Genomic DNA, 14,880 nt, shown 5'->3' on the forward strand with positions numbered 1-14,880 from the left:
GTGGTTCTGAGCAGCCTTGGCCTGTTGGGGGAGGGAACATAGGTAGATCATTACAAAACGGTAGGTATCAGCAGTCCGTTCAGATACTGGCACAGTTTGGGGGGGGGGGGGGCAAGTTGTCATAAGACGATTGCATCTCTCCTCGGGGCCAGAGCGCTGGGTCTGCGACAACTTTGTGAACCATCCTCAAATAACTCTGCCCCAATCCCTCTCCCCCCCCCCTCCCGTGCCGGGGGGGGTGCTTAAGTTAAGGGGGAGGGATGGTTGTGACTAGGGGGCACCCTCATGGCACTTACCCTGGCAGACCTGGTGAGGTCGTGTAGCTTCTTCCTACATTGCTCAGCTGAGCGAGGGGTCTGCCCCACAGCACTGACGGCAGCAGCCACGTCACGCCAGGCCTGGCGTACCGCGCTGGCAGGTTGGCGATGCCCTCTCCGCGGGCGGATGATGCCCCTCCTCTGCTCCACGGCATCGAGCAGCGCCTCGACGTCAGCATCAACAAAGCTCTCCTCGGCTCCGACATCCTGCCCGACAGATTCTGTGGTCGCCCGCTCCTTTTTACGGCGTTGGGCGGCGTCACGTGGGCGTGATCGTGTCGTCGCCGCGTTCCGTCGTCATCACGCACGTAATTGACGCGGCCGCGCTACTAGCCCATTTCCAGGAAGTGAATCCGTCGGGAAATGAAGCCTTCGCGACCGTCGTAAAACGCTCCCGATTTTTCCGACGGTTTTACGACTTTCCGCGGGTGCGGAGAATTTTGCCCACAGTCTCCCGTTGGGAGAATCCCGCCCAATATCTCCAATCTTGTCTTGACGCTTGGTCAGTATCGTGAAATTTCCTAGCCAGTAGCATAATGGGAACAGTATAGCCCAGGGGTGGGCAAACTACGGCCCGCGGGCCGCATGCGGCCCGCCAAAGGTATTTCTGCGGCCCACCAAGTCATTAAAACAAAAAAAAAAATTTTGTTTTTAAAAAATGTTTTTTTTTTTTTAAATTTTTTTTTAAGGTTAATGGGGTGGGGGGGCTGTTGGGTTACTTACTGGTATAGGGTGGATACGTTGACTTGAGTAGGGTGATCATTGCTCGGCACAACGTCGAGGGCCGAAGGGTCTGTTCTGTGCTGTACTGTTTTATGTTCTTTATGAGGCGCCCAGAATCATAACCGGGTGAAGTAATTATTTTACTTAATATACTATGCGGCCCTTTGTGAATTGTGAATTTCTGAATGTGGCCCTTGCACGGAAAAGTTTGCCCACCCCTGGTATAGCCATAAGGACTGCAACAGTGAAAGGGACAGCCCACCATTTCCTTCTCAGCACAGCCAGAGATGGACATCAACTATGGCCTTGTCAGTGTCAGCAATATTCTAAGAACAAAAAAAAATAAACAGCCAAAATTGCCAAATAAATATTTTTAAACATATTCTCTGGTCATCATCATAATCTTGTTACTGGTGGGAGTTTCCTATGTGTGAATTGGCTGCTGTGATTCCTATATCGATTATGATACCGGAGTCAGGCAATGGAGACTCCCGCCCCCTGTTTCTCTTTTTTCCCTTGTGCCATTAATTGATAAATCACGAACATACTTGATTGATATGCACCTTTTAGTTCACTGCTACCGCTAGCAATATTCAAAGGGACACCGTCTTCACAAATAACAAACTTTCAACCACAGCAAAAAGATATAACCATGCATTGCCTTCTTTGTTTTGCAAGCACACAGATGTAAAGTGAGGATACATTTCAACCTCATATTGCATCACTACATTTGGCTGAACAATGTTCTTAAGACAGGTACCTTGATGGATGATGATTGATGTCAGCAAAGATATGTCTGCAATTCTATTTCCTTATCTTTGTGGTTTTTTAAGTCAATCAATTCCATTGCTGAACCTGTGGCGAAATTCTCCAACCCCCAGCAGGGTCGGAGAATCGCCTGGGGCCACCGAAAATCCCGCCCCCGCCGTGGCAGAGATTCTCCGCCACCCGGGAAGTGGCGGTGGCGGGAATCTCGCCACTCCGATCGGCGAGGCCCCTGCGGTGATTCTCTGGCCCGCGATGGGCCGAAGTCCCGCCGCTGGGAGGCCTCTCCCGCCGCCGAGGTTTGAACCACCTCTGTAATGGCGGGATCAGCGGCGCGAGCGGGCCCCGGGGTCCTGGGGGGGGGGGCGATCGAAACCCGGGGGGTGCCCCCACGGTGGCCTGGCCCGCGATCGGCCCCCCCCCTTCAGACTCCGGGCCAGTGCCCTGGGTGCACTCTTTCTCCTTCCGCGGCCGCCACGGCCTCCGCCATGGCGGAAGCGGAAGAGAAACCCACATCGCGCATGCGTCGTCAGCGGCAGCTGGCCTCTGACATCACTGCCGGCGCATGCGCCGACCGGCGAAAGCCTTTTGGCCAGCCCCGCTGCCGGGGGTGCCGGCTTTTTGCGCTAGTCTTCTGGTGCCAACCGCTCCGGCGTGGGGCTGGCCCCCAAAGGTGGGGAGAATTCCCCACCTTTGGGGAGGCCCGACCCCTGAGTGGTTGGCGCCACTCCCCTACACCGGGACCCTCCGTCACGCCGGGTAGGGGAAAATCCAGCCCCTGATCTCATTGTGATCAAATTGCGCCAAGTTTGCAAATGAAACCTTGAATAATTTAAATTCAGTTGGAACCAAAGTCCGGCAATTTATTATCGGGGCACCAAACATTTGGTTTTCTTATATTTAAAAAAATATGAAATTGCAAAGCTGGGTTTTATTACAACGGAACTTAACCAAGATCCAAACACTTTCTAGTTTTTAGATTTACTCATCAGATTCAAATGGAAAAATGTTTCTTTTTGAATTACTTTTCTTGATTGCGTCTGGTGATCTCTCTGAGCTTATACTTGTATATTTCAGGTTGTTAATGCTAGAAGTTTGGAAAATGCAAAGGCAAATTCTCCCATACAGATACTCTGGGGGCGACTTTGGGCCCTCTCTCTCCATCTGTGAAAAAATCGGCACAGGCTCAAAATCCGGAGAGAAGTGGAAAACACAATTCTATCCAGTGTGATTGGATTTTGTAATCTTAACGACCCCCCGCCGCTCCCAGCCCCCATGTGAGAATCACTTGTCTTGAGCCTGCGAATCTCATTGTAATATATTAACACATCATTAGTGAACACTTTCTCCAGACCTTCACGGAATATTCACTGGGCGCCAGCATGAAGTCACACCAGCATCATTTACAAGTCTACAAAAGCATGAACATGGTGGCTTCCCCTCTGAGGGGGATATTGGAGGTGAACGCTCAGGAAACCAGGATTCCCCAGGCTTTTTACTGCTCAGGTTGCACCGGAGAGGACATGGGGGACACAGATAAGTTCAACCTAGGGTTGGGGCTTGGGTTCAGTCATTCATTCTCAGGGGTGAGAGCGGTCGTCAGCAGGCCTTATCTTCCATTCACCTTGGGGTGCCCCTTGCTTTGAGGGTGTCTGGAGGTTGGCATCACTTCCTGTGTCCTCCTTGCTGGGCTTCTGCACAAATCAGCGCTGAGGGAGTGCCTTTCTTTACTGGGGCCTGGAAAGTGGGAGGCGGGAGGTGAATTCTGAGAGTGACCACTAAGGGTGGCCCTATGAGATGCCAACTAATGAGGAGCATAGATAAGGTAGATAGTCAGCATCTTTTCCAAAAGGTAGAGGATTCTAGGACAAGAGGGCATAGGTTTAAAGTGAGAGGGGAGAGATACAAAAGAGACCAGAGGGGAAGTTTTTCATACAGAGGGTGGTGAGCATCTAGAACAAGCTGCCAAAGGCAATGGTAGAGGCGGGTACAATTTTTTTCCTTTACTAAACAGTTAGACTGTTACATGGGCAGGGTGGGTATAGCGGGATATGGGCCAAATGCGGGCAAGTGGGACTAGCTTAGTGATTGAAACTGGGCGGCATGGACAAGCTGGGCCGAAGAGCCTGCTTCCATGCTGTAAACATCTATGACTCTATCACTCAGAAATGGCTTGCTATCTTGCCTCATGAGGAATGAAGATCTCTTACTTGGGGAAGCACAACTGAACTGTGAGTATAACCCCACACTCAGGCACAGCTCTGCTCACTAAGGGGTGAGCTCCATTGACTACCAATAGCACTTATTTAAGAAACTTTTCTCTCAGGAATAATATAGAGTTTGTGAAATGGGACAATGTGGGTGCCCTCTAGATGTGTGAATGTCATGCTCAATGCCGGATTTATTCGAATCAGCTGTGCCTCATTTGTCATAGCAGGAATTCAATTAATCGGAATTTAATTTCACCCTTCATTGGCAACTTAACAGTGCCCAGGAAATATGCAAAACTAAAGAGAAATGCTGCTGATTTCAGTGCCAACTGCTATCAACAGGCAGCGGGTGACTGAGGAGGGACACCCGCCCCTGTCCCATTACCGCGGCAACAGTGACAGCAGAGTGTCCCTGGAGAAGAAGCATGCTGTGTCCACTGGCACTGTCTAGACCTGCCGTGCCCACTGGGCACCGTAGGGACTGGGGTGCCTCACTGACCTCATTAATCACATATTAGTTGATGTTTCGAGCTTCATTTGTGATTTATTTTTGTTTAAGGCAGGATCTCTTTAAGGGGCTGCCCCTTTTACTTTGTTCTTTTGATTCAGTTTAATTGGTTTCACACAAAATATTTCAGTCCCAACCAATGAGCCCCAATGCTCAATCAAAAGTTTTCATCACAAGATACACTGAAGTGAACCCAAAGGCAAGGCTTCATGATTAAGTCTATAATCACTCATCCCATCACAGACCGTGCCCCATGAGCATGCAGACACGGGTCCCATGCATCCACTCAATAGCACTGTCACCCAGCACAAGGTGGGGGAGAATGGCCTTGGCCTTGGGGAATAACCATGAGAAAAGAGCCAGGGTGACTCTCAAGTGTCCAGGCATGCTATCCAAGTGGACCTGAGAAGGACAGGAGTGGGGAAATGTCTGTGTGAGAGGGGAGGGTGTGAGGCTCAGTAGAGAGACTTTCACTGAGGGGAAAGCACATGGTGGAGATGCCAGAGGAGTGGATGACTGAGGGGCAGGGCTCTCTCAGGAATCCTCACCGCTTACTTTGGTTTTCTTCTCTTTTCAGTGCATGATACTGGAGAATCATGGAGCCTGTCGAGTTTGTGTTCCTATTCATAGCAATGGAACAGCAGCAGAGACAGCAAAATGCTGCTGCCCATGGCCAGGATCAGCGCCCTGCTGAGGAGGGGGAGCTGGGCCCTCAGCTGTACATGGAGCAGCACCGCAGAGGAAACAGCCCGCTTAAAACTATACCAGCAAATGGTCTCCCAACGTCGGTCCTCCTATCTTCAGATGTTGGAACCACAGTGCTGGAGAAGACTGCACCTGTGGCCCTTAAAGTCACCTTCTATGCCAATGGCTCGTTTCAGAGCAGTGCCGGTGATATGTGTTTTTAGGTGATAGAGGATTTTCACAGTAACTTCATTTGAAGCCTACTTATGACAATAAGTGATTTTCATTCATTTCATGTGTGGCGTCTCCCAGTCAGCCGAACATAAATACATGAGGGAGGTGGCAGATGCCCTCAATGTGAGGGCCCACATGTATATAAACTTGAACTGGGTCATAGAATCATAGAATTTACAGTGCAGAAGGAGGCCATTCGGCCCATCGATTCTACACCGGCCCTTGGAAAGAGCACCCCACCCAAGCCCACACCACCACTCAATCACCATAACCCCACCAAACCTTTTTTGGACACAAAGGGGGAATTTAGCATGGCCAATCCACCTAACCTGCACATCATTGAACTGTGGGAGGAAACCGGAGCACCAGGAGGAAACCCACGCACACATGGGGAGAACGTGCCGACTCCGCACAGACAGTGACCCAAACCGGGAATCGAACCTGGGACCCATGATCTGTAAAACAACTGTGCTAACCACTGTGCTACCATACATTAACTTGGACTGGGTCCAGGACAGCCAAGACGGCAGGTTCATGGGCTTCACCTGTTTAGCTAGCATGCCCTGAGTGCAGGGTGTAATAGGCTGCACCCACACGGCTATATGGTCTCCATGGCATTGTGCAGTGGCATTTATGAACCGCATGCGATTCCACTCCCTCAACGTCCAGATCATCTGTGTCCACATGATACACATCATGCAGGTATATGCCCATTTCCTGGGGAGCGTTCATGACAGTTAAATCTTGGGGTTGTCGTGTTATGTACTCTGGGATAACAGAGGCTGCAACTGGATGCAGCTTTAACCAAAAGATACTCCTGACCTTGAAGTTAGTTCAATCTGATTATTGAACCAATAGCACAGTTAGCACAGTTCTCTATGAGTTTGACTCTCTGCTAACCTAAGTGTGGTTACTTTGTCTCACTGAACCAGAATAGCTCTTAGCCATGTGCTGGAGGTGTGATACTGTACATGCACCCTGACTCACTCTGTAGATGTACAAGAATGGTGCAGGAGGGAGGGTTTGAGATACCTGGATAATTGGGGCTCATTCAGGGGTAGGTGGGACCTCTACAAATGGGATGGTCTGCACCTGGACCAGAGGGGTACCAATATCCTGGGGGGAAATTTACTAATGCTCTTCGGGAGGGTTTAAACTAATTCAGCAGGGGGTTGGGAACCTGAATTGTAGCTCCAGTATACAGGAGGTTGAGAGCAGTGAGGTCATGAGTAAGGTTTCAAGATTGCAGGAGTGTACCGGCAGGCAGGCAGGAAGGTGGTTTAAATTGTGTCCACTTCAACGCCAGGAGCATCCGGAATAAGGTGGGTGAACTTGCAGCATGGGTTGGTACCTGGGACTTCGATGTTGTGGCCATTTCGGAGACATGGCTAGAGCAGGGACAGGAATGGTTGTTGCAGGTTCCGGGATTTAGATATTTCAGAAAGCTTAGGGAAGGTGGTAAAAGAGGGGGAGGGGTGGCATTGTTAGTCAAGGACAGTATTACGGTGGCAGAAAGGACGTCTGATGAGGACTTGTCTACTGAGGTAGTATGGGCTGAGGTTAGAAACAGGAAAGGAGAGGTCACCCTGTTGGGAGTTTTCTATTGGCCTCCGAAAAGTTACAGAGATGTAGAGGAAAGGATTACAAAGATGATTCTGGATAGGAGCGAAAGTAACAGGGTAGTTGTTATGGGGGACTTTAACTTTCCAAATATTGACTGGAAACGCCATAGTTTGAGTGCTTTAGATGAGTCTGTTTTTGTCCAATGTGTGCAGGAGGGTTTCCTGACAAGGTATGTAGATAGGCCAACAAGAGGCGAGGCCACATTGGATTTGGTACTGGGTAATGAACCAGGACAGGTACTAGATTTGGAGGTAGGTGAGCACTTTGGTGATAGTGACCACAATTCAGTTACTTTTACTTTAGCGATGGAAAGGGATAGGTGTATACAGCAGGGCAAGAGTTATAGCTGGGGGGGAGGCAATTATGATGTGATGAGACAAGACTTAGGATGCATAGGATGGGGAAGGAAACTGCAGGGGATGGGCATAATTGAAATGTGGAGCTCGTTCAAGGAACAGCTACTGCATGAGCGAGGGAACCATGGTTTACTAAATTAGTTGAATCACTTGTCAAGAGGAAGAAAAAGGCTTATGTAAAGATGACGTGACGGTTCAGTTAGGGTGCTCGAGAGTTACAAGTTAGCTAGGAATGACCTAAAGAGAGAGCTAAGAAGAGCCAGGAGGGGACATGAGAAGTCTTTGGCAGGTAGGATCAAGGATAACCCTAAAGCTTTCTATAGGTATGTCAGGAATAAAAGAATGACTAGGGTAAGAGTAGGGCCAGTCAAGGACAGTAGTGGGAAGTTGTGCGGGGAGTCCGAAGAGATAGGAGATGTGCTAAATGAATATTTTTCGTCAGTATTCACACAGGAAAAAGACAATGTTGTCGAGTAGAATACTGAGATACAGGCTACTGGACCAGAACGGCTTGAGGTTCATAAGGAGGAGGTGTTAGCAATTCTGGAAAGTGTGTAAATAGATAAGTCCCCTGGGCCGGATAGGATTTATCCTAGGATTCTCTGGGAAGCTAGGGAGGAGATTGCTGAGCCTTTGGCTTTGATCTTTATGTCGTCATTGTCTACAGGAATAGTGCCAGAAGACTGGAGGATGGCAAATGTTGTCCCCTTGTTCAAGAAGGGGAGTAGAGACAACCCCGGTAACTATAGACAAGCCTTACTTCTGTTGTGGGCAAAGTCTTGGAAAGGTTTATAAGAGGTAGGATTTATAATCATCTAGAAAGGAATAATTTGATTAGGGATAGTCAACACGGTTTGTGAAGGGTAGGTCGTGCCTCACAAACCGTATTGAGTTCTTTGAGAAGGTGACCAAGCAGGTGAAAGAGGGTAAAGCAGTTGATGTGGTGTATATGGATTTCAGTAAAGCGTTTGATAAGGTTCCCCATGGTAGGCTGTTGCAGAAAATACGGAGGCATGGGATTCAAGGTGATTTAGCAGTTTGGATCAGAAATTGGCTCGCTGAAAGAAGACAGAGGTTGGTGGTTGATGGGAAATGTTCAGCCTGGAGTTCAGTTACTAGTGGTGTACCGCAAGGATCTGTTTTGGGGCCATGCTGTTTGTCATTTTTATAAATGACCTGGAGGAGGGCGTAGAAGGATGGGTGAGTAAATTTGCAGATGACATTAAAGTTGGTGGAGTTGTGGAAGGATGTTGCAGGTTACAGAGGGACATGGATAAGCTGCAGAGCTGGGCTGAGAGGTGGCAAATGGAGTTTAATGCAGAAAAGTGTGAGGTGATTCATTTTGGAAGGAGTAACAGGAAGACAGAGTACTGAGCTAATGGTAAGATTCTTGGTAGTGTGGATGAGCAGAGAGATCTCGGTGTCCATGTACATAGATCCCTGAAAGTTGCCACCCAAGTTGATAGGGTTGTTAAGAAGGCGTATGATGTGTTAGCTTTTATTGGTAGAGGGATTGAGTTTCGGTGCCATGAGGTCATGTTGTAGCTGTACAAAACTCTGGTGCGGCCGCATTTGGAGTATGTGGAAGCATTGGAAAGGGTGCAGAGGAGATTTACCAGGATGTTGCCTGGTATGGAGGGAAGATCTTATGAGGAAACGCTGAGGGACGTAAGGTTGTTTTCGTTAAAGAGAAGAAGGTTAAGAGGTGACTTAATTGAGGCATACAAGATGATCAGAGGATTAGATAGGGTGGACAGTGAGAGCCTTTTTCCTCGGATGGTGATGTCCAGCACGAGGGGACATAGCTTTAAATTGAGGGGACATAGATATAGGACATATGTCAGAGGTAGGTTCTTTACTCAGAGAGTAGTAAGGGCGTGGAATGCCCTGCCTGCAACAGTAGTGGACTCGCCAACATTAATGGCATTTAAATGGTCATTGGATAGACATATGGATGATAAGGGAATAGTGTAGATGGGCTTTAGATTGGTTTCACAGGTCTGCGCAACATCAAGGGCCAAAGGGCCTGTACTGCGCTGTAATGTTCTATGTTCTATCAGTGGAAAGAGGCGGAGTGTGAGTGCATTTATAGTTTTATAGTGAGATACCACCCCTGAGTGTCCTGCCTGCTCATTGGTCATGTCCTGTTCTCTGTGTTCATTAGCTGCCTGACTGTGCCTATATTGTTATCTGCATGTCTGCATATCATGACAGGGGTGCCGTAGATTGCAGACATCTTTGAGAGAGAATAATGTCTGGAGAGCTAGCTCTTTGGGGACAAGTATTACCCAATAGGGAGGTGGCTGATGACACCTGTGCAGAGATTGGCTTCAATGAAGCCCTTGCATCAATGCGTGTGATGTGGAAGAAGGTGATTGAACAGTTAAAGTTGCATATCCGGTGCCTGGAAAGGTCAGGGAGTGCCCTGCAGTACAGCCCCCCCCCCCCCCCCCCCCCCCCCCAGGGTGTTCCACATTATTGTGATCTGCAGCGCCCATCACAACTTGGTGCTGCAGAGGGGAGACCAGCTGGACTAGGAGGAGCTTCACATCTCCTCATGATGAGGAGGGTGGACACGGGCAACCTACTGAGGATAAGGCAGGGTAAAGGCCTGCTTGGGCCGTCGGTCTAGGGCCTCATAGCCTCTCGGTTTGGAGGCAAACAGGATTACATAGAACATAGAACAGTACAGCACAGAACACGCCCTTCGGCCCTCGATGTTGTGCCGAACAATGATCACCCTACTTAACCCACGTAACCCGTATACCCGTAACCCAACAATCCCCCCATTAACCTTACACTACGGGCAATTTAGCGTGGCCAATCCACCTAACCCACACATCTTTGGACTGTGGGAGGAAACCGGAGCACCCGGAGGAAACCCACGCACACACGGGGAGGACGTGCAGACTCCACACAGACAGTGACCCAGCCGGGAATCGAACCTGGGACCCTGGAGCTGTGAAGCATTGATGCTAACCACCATGCTACCGTGAGGCCCCGTGAGGGGTGAGGAAATCTGCATATGAGGAGACGGCTATCTTAGCATTAGTATGCTGCGCGATTCCATGGGCAGTGTGCTAAAGCCATTGGCTGGACTCAGCGGGGGAACGATGATGACTTTCATTGAAGGCAGAGCGTGCTCCTCTCATCTTCAATGATACGACTGTCTCCTGCCAGTCATAGAGCTGAACACGTCCTGCAAAGTAACGGGTTTATCATGTGGTTCAGAGACACAGGATGAACTTTCATCTGCTTCCGTCCTGGGGTGTTCCTCCAACTAACCTCAAGTGCCGACAGCCTCTCAGCACTTTTTCAGCCCATGGTATCCTCATCACTGGAGAAGAGTGGCTCCTATGATAGGCCTGAGGGTGATGCCAGTGGGCGGGGGGCTTCCTGCAGCAGCAGGTCTTCAATGAGTCATCAGTATGGGAGGTGGGAGTGACATGGCACTGCTACTCACATCGCACAGGGATGAAGCGCCAATTGTGCGCGGGAGTTTGCGGATCTTGGGGACCCTAAAATGCCAAGGTGGAGAATCCAGTGGTGAACGAAGTGAAATTTATGACAAGTGCTATATTAGACCGATGCCCTATCTTAACTAGTGCCTGTGATCACCAGTGCCCACTAGCTGCTGAAGTTTCCTCTTCTTCCTCACTATCATACGACATCATGGTGTGTGCCCAGGATCAATAGCTGAAGGCGTAACTTCGAGCAACACGGGTGTTGTAGTACTGCCCTCCTCAGTGTGCGGGGTTGGTGGCGTGTCACTCACAGAGAAGGGGTGTCAGATGGGCTGCACACCCTCGAGGAACCCTGGGTGGAGGCCTTTAGCCGTACCCCTGCCGATCCTCTTCCTTTCAGGTGCCCCATGATATAGGGGGACAGCTGGAGTGAGTTTCAGAAGCCATGCCATCTTATGGAACTGATGCTCATGGATTCCCACCGGTACCTGCGTCATGGAACCCATGCCCTCAGCAATGGAGCGAACATCCCCACCATGGGGTGCACATCCCGCATAAAGGTCTCTGCTGCGGATGCCACCCTCGCTGTTTTGATGTTGCGTTGGAGTGATAGCACCATCTCTTCGGAAAGAAGGCAATGGGACTCCGGCAATCAGCCTTTCAGTCTGAGGAGGGATGCTGTCGTCCCTTCTTGACTCTCGCGTCTCTGCTTTTGCATTTCCATCAACACAGGGATGACCGGACCCAGGGGCTACTGCCAACGGTAGCACAGTGGTTAGCACTGTTGCTTCACAGCGCCAGGAACCTTGGTGCGATTCTTGGCTTTGGGTCACTGACTGTGCAGAGTCTGCACATTCTCTCAGTGTCTGCACGGGATTCCTCCGAGTGTTCCGGTTTCCTCCCACAGTCCCAAAAGACATGCTGTTAGGTGAATTGGACATTCTGAAATTTCCCTCAGTGTACCTGAACAGGTGCTGAAGTGTGGTGACTCGGGGATTTTCACAGTAACTTCATTGCAGTGTTAATGTCAGTCTGCTTGTGACACTGTGATGAATGTTATCAGTAGCTGATATAATGGGACCTTACCTTTAATGCATTGGCCCTTTAAGACCGGGCTTGGAACCCTGGGGGACTCTGCCTCTGGCTCCGCCCCCAGGAAACAGTATATAAGATAAGGCTCACTCAGGCAACATGTGGTGAGTACACTTCTCGGCTGCTGTACAGTTCTCAGATGATTAAAGCCTTTGAATCATCTATCTTCTCTCCTGTGTCGTGATTGAGGGTATCTCAGACACTAATAAAAGATTATTATAGTCAGGGGCATAGACTGTTCTCTGTGCCCAGGATTGAGAGTCGCGAAGGTTGTGTTGCCTCCCTGGTGCCCGGGTTCTGGATATCTCATCTGGGCTGCAGAGGAACTTGGAATGGGAGGGTAAAAATCTAGTTGTCATGGCCCACATAGGCGGCAGCAACATAGGTGGAACGAGGATAGAGGTTCTGCTGAAGGAATATGAGCAGCTCGGGTGAAATTAAAAAGCAGAACCAAAAAGGCAATAGTCTCAAGATTTCCACCTGAACCTGAGCGAATGGCGGAGTCAATAAGATTGAAGAGGTAAAGGCGTGGCTCAAAGCTTGGTTGGGAGAAATGGGTTTGAATTCATGGGACATTGCCACCAGTACCGGGGAAGGAAGAGCAGTTCTGATGGAAGGGTCTTCACCATAATCATGCTGGGGCTAGAGTCCTGGCAAATCTCATAATTAGAGCTGTAGATAGGGCTTTAAACTAAATCGTGGTGGTGTGGGGGGGTTAAGTTGAATGAAAAATTAGAAAATCAAGTTAAAGGAGAAGGTGAGAGTGCAGGTTAATGATGAGGTGGATTGCTTTGAAGAATAAAGGGATTAAGGGTTATGGTGTTCGGGCCGGAAAGTGGAGCTGAGTCCATAAAAGATCAGCCATGATCTCATTGAATGGCGGAGCAGGCTCGAGGGGCCAGATGGCCTACTCCTGCTCCTAGTTCTTATGTTCTTATGTTACCAGGAAATAAAAGAAAGGGACAGAACGTGTGAAAGTAATATTGCATCAAGGAATCAGACAAGAATAGGGAAATTTGATAATACTTAAAGGCTTTTTGTCTGAATGCACAAGCATTCCAAACAAAATTAATGAGTTAACAGCACAAATAGAGACAAACAGGTATGATTTAGTGGCAATTACAAAGAAAAGGTTACAAGAAGACCAGGGCCGGGATTCTCCCCTACCCGGCGGGGCGGGGGGTCCCGGCGGGATGGAGTGGCGTGACCACTCTGGCCTCGGGCCGCCCCTTCCGCACCTTTAGGGGCCAAGCCCTCACATTGAGGGGCTAGGCCCGTGCCGGAGTCGTTCCTGCTCTGCCGGCTGGCGTGAACGGCCTTTGGCGCCACGCCAGCCGGGGCTGAAAGATCTTCGCCGGCCGGCGTAAGTCCGCGCATGCGCCGGAGCGTCAGCGGCTGCTGACATCAACCTAGCGCATGCGCAGAGGAGGGGGTCTCTTCCACGTCAGCCATGGTGAAGACCATGGCGAAGGCGGAAGAAAAAGAGTGCCCCCCACGGCACGGGCCTGCCTGCCGATCGGTGGGCCCCGATTGCGGGCCAGGCTACCTTGGGTGCACCCCCCAGGGTCAGATTGCCCCGCGTCCCCCCCAGGACCCCGGCGCTCGCCCACGCCATCTGCTCCTGCCAGTAAGGTAGGTGGTTTAATCCATGCCGGCGGGAGAGGGTTGACAGCGGCGGGACTTCGGCCCATCACGGGCCGGAGAATCACCGCAGCGGGCCCGCCGACTGGCGTGGCGCGGTTCCCGCCCCCGCCAAATCTCTGCTGGTGGAGAATTCGGGACACGGTGGGGGCGGGATTGACGCCGGCCCTGGGCGATTTTCCGACCCGGCGGGGGGTTGGAGAATCCCGCCCAGGTATGGGAATTGAATATCCAAGAGTACTCATTTCCAGAAGGACAGACAGAAAGATAAAGGTGGTTGTGCAGCTTTTCTGGTTAAGAAAAGGATTACTACTGTAGTGAGAAATTATATAAGCACTGGAGATCAAGACATGGAATGAGTCTGGGTAGAAATAAGAAATAGCAAAGGAAAGAAATCTTTGGTGGGAATGATCTATAGATCGCCAAACAGTAGTTGCTCAGTGGGGCACAGTGTAAGCCAGGAAATATTGGAGGCTTGTAAGAAAGTACGACAATAATCATTGGTGATTTTAATATGCATATAGACTGGATTCATCAAATTGGCAAGGATTGTCTCGAGGGAGAGTTCAAAATTTTAAAGACCAACAAAGGATCGCTGAAAAAGTAATAAAAAGAACGAAAGTAAATTATGAAAGAAAACTAGAGCAATATACAAAAAAAACAGGAAAAGCTTCTGTAAATATATAGAAGGGAAGAGAGTAGCTAAAGTGAATGTTGGTTCCTTGGCAGATGAGACCAGAGAGTTAATAGTGGGGAACACAGAAATGGCGGAGATCTAAATAAAATATTTTGCCTCAGTTTTAACGTTGGAGGGCACTAGTACCATTCCAATAGTAACAGGTAAAGGTGTCATGGTAGCATAGTGGTTAGCCAGAATGTGGTGACTAGGGGGCTTTTCACAGTAACTTCACTGCAGTATTAGGGGCTGGTTTAGCTCACTAGGGGCTGGTTTAGCTCACTAGGGGCTGGTTTAGCTCACTGAGTTAAATCGCTGGCTTTTAAAGCAGACCAAGCAGGCCAGCAGCACGGTTCAATTCCCGTACCAGCCTCCCCGGACAGGCGCCGGAATGTGGCGATTAGGGGCTTTTCACAGTAACTTCATTGAAGCCTACTCGTGACAATAAGCGATTTTCATTTTTTTTTCATGTATGCCTACTAATTAATTAATTTAATAATCTTTATTGTCACAAGTAGGCCTTGGATAATCAACTTCCCGTCAAAACCAGTCAGGCCTGGAGCTGCCTGACCAGGTGCTGACAGCCA

Source organism: Scyliorhinus canicula, chromosome 4 (genome assembly GCF_902713615.1).
Source record: "Scyliorhinus canicula chromosome 4, sScyCan1.1, whole genome shotgun sequence".
In the NCBI taxonomy this organism is placed as follows: domain Eukaryota; kingdom Metazoa; phylum Chordata; class Chondrichthyes; order Carcharhiniformes; family Scyliorhinidae; genus Scyliorhinus; species Scyliorhinus canicula.